Here is a 2,500-nt window from a genome sequence, read left to right as displayed (position 1 = left end):
GGGAGAGGGAGAGGGAGAGGGAGAGGGAGAGAGAGAGAGAGAGAGAGAGAGAGAGAGAGAGAGAGAGGGGGGAAGAGAGCGAGAGAGAGAGAGAGAGAGAGAGAGAGAGAGAAAGAGAGCGAGACAGAGAGAGCGAGACAGAGAGAGACAGAGACAGAGAGAGAGAGAGCAAAAAGAACTATTCCGTGTCTCTGATGTGTTCCCATCAGAATCCTCGCATATAGAAAAATAAACCTGCTTTTCTCTTTCTCTCTTTCTTGTTTTGGCTGCTGTGTTTTTAAAATTAAGGATAATTACTGGGATACAGAATGTTTTTTAAGGTAGGATAAATATTTTCAAAGCGTTGCATCCCCCTCCGATGGAAAACCAGGTTGAACCACATCCGCATCCATTTATGGGATTATTATTTAAAAAAATGAAATGCAAAATCCTGAATTATTTTGTGAGTATGCAATCAATGGATTAAAAAATGTATGTCCCACACACACACACACACACACACACACACACGCATACACACACACACACACACACACACACACACACACACACACACACACACACACACACACACACACACACACACACACACACACACACACACACACACACACACACACACACACACACACACACCGTTATGCCCAAACCCCTGCACCTTTCCTCCAGCTGTGTAAGGCTGCTGTGGCAATGCCAACCAGATCAGGTGTGGGTGAGGAAGAGATGGGGGCCATTTCCTGTTCCTGTGGAAGCGAGCAGAGGCGCTGCTGGCCTAGTTCAGCACCCCGCCACACACCTTCCTGACCTCAGAGCCGCTCTGGTGTCATCAGCAGGTGGAGGGGTGTGTGTGTATGTGTGTGTGTTTGCTTAGATGTGTGTGTGTGTTAGTGTATGTATAACGTCCGGGTGCTTGTGCATATGTGTTTCTGTGTGTTTGTGTATGTGTGATGTGTGTGTGTGTGTGTGTGTGCATGTTTGTGCGTATATGCGTGTGTGTGTCCGCGTGTATGGGTCTTCACTTGGGTACGTCATATGTGTTCGTCAAATGTCTGAGTGTGGGTACATGTGTGTCTGCGAGTGTGTATGTGTGCTTGTCTGTCCGTGTACCTGAATGTGTGTGCATGGGTGATCTAATGAGACAATGAGCACTAGGGACAGCCCCGTGTTCAGCATGACTCACAACAGCCAGTATAGTACTCTACTTCCCAGCCAGCTCTACATCCCTCTAGACCACTCATACTGGGCCTCTGACAGAACTGACTGTTACTGTTGAGTCATTTACCAGATGCTAGGAACAGTGACTTTCAGTTCAGTGTTTTAAACACATCAAGGAGCAGGTGAGGGTCAGGACTGCGGACATTGGCGATCAAAAACGAGAACCGTTTGACTGAGAGTCCAATACTCTAACCACTTAGAATGTCCTTCAGAGGGCTTTGGGTAGCTCCAGTATTACAGACACACTCCGGGTACTGCATACAGGGCAACACAAAGTAGGCCTTGATGCTAACTGAAGTCCAGCCAATGAGTTGTGTGCCATTTGGGGATAACAGAACTGAGTAGATATAGTTGATTACTGAAACTAAGGCACATAAATGGTAATCAGCCAATCATAGTGTCTCAACGATGCTGTAGGTCCGACATTGGGACTATGATGTCAGTGAGAAGGAGATCTCTGGTGAGACCTGGGGGGTGGTCGGGGGGTGGTCGGGGGGTGGTCGGGGGGCTCATAATGCATCAAGATTAGGGGCTCTGTCTGGGGGGGGTGCAAGGATGCTCTGGATGATGGCTGGATGACAGGAAGATACCCTGACGGTTAGTTGAGATGGATGGAGGTATAGAAGTATGAAGGAGGGACTGATGTATCGGTGGGAAGGTGGATTAGTTTATAGATGAATAGACTGTTGGATAGATTGATGGATGAATGCATGAATGGATGGATTCTCCGATGAATGGATGGATGGACAGAGATGATAGCGGTGGAGGAAGAGAGGGGGGGTATATGGGGGAGGTTTTGATAAAAGCCTGATCTCTTGCCACGGGGCATGTGCTGCTTGCGGGGGGGACGGGGGGAGGGGGGGGGACGGGTGGGAGGCAGCACTGGGAGCTGTGTCCATGCCTTATAGGATTGAGCTGAAGTTTCCTTTGTGTTGCCATTTTGTGGAGGGATTATGTTCTTTGAGGGAGTTGTGCAGGCGGGCGCGTTCTGGGGGCGGAGACAGCGGACCGATGGGGGGGGGTAGGATGCCTTTGTTCAGACTGTTGATCATGAACAAGACAGATAGCAGAGGGTGTGTGTGTGTGTGTGTGTGTGTGTGTGTGTGTGTGTGTGTGTGTGTGTGTGTGTGTGTGTGTGTGTGTGTGTGTGTGTGTGTGTTCATATCTACTCATATGTGTGAGTATTTATCTGTGTGCAAGTATGCATGTTTTATTTCTTTTTCTATTGGGGTCTTCCTGCATTGATGTATTTTTTTTCAGTGTGTGTGCGTGCTTGCATTTGTGT

Source organism: Gadus macrocephalus, chromosome 11, assembly GCF_031168955.1.
Source record: "Gadus macrocephalus chromosome 11, ASM3116895v1".
Classification (NCBI taxonomy): Eukaryota; Metazoa; Chordata; class Actinopteri; order Gadiformes; family Gadidae; genus Gadus; species Gadus macrocephalus.
The sequence above is the reverse complement of the archived record's forward strand: the minus strand, read 5'-3'. Positions refer to the sequence as shown.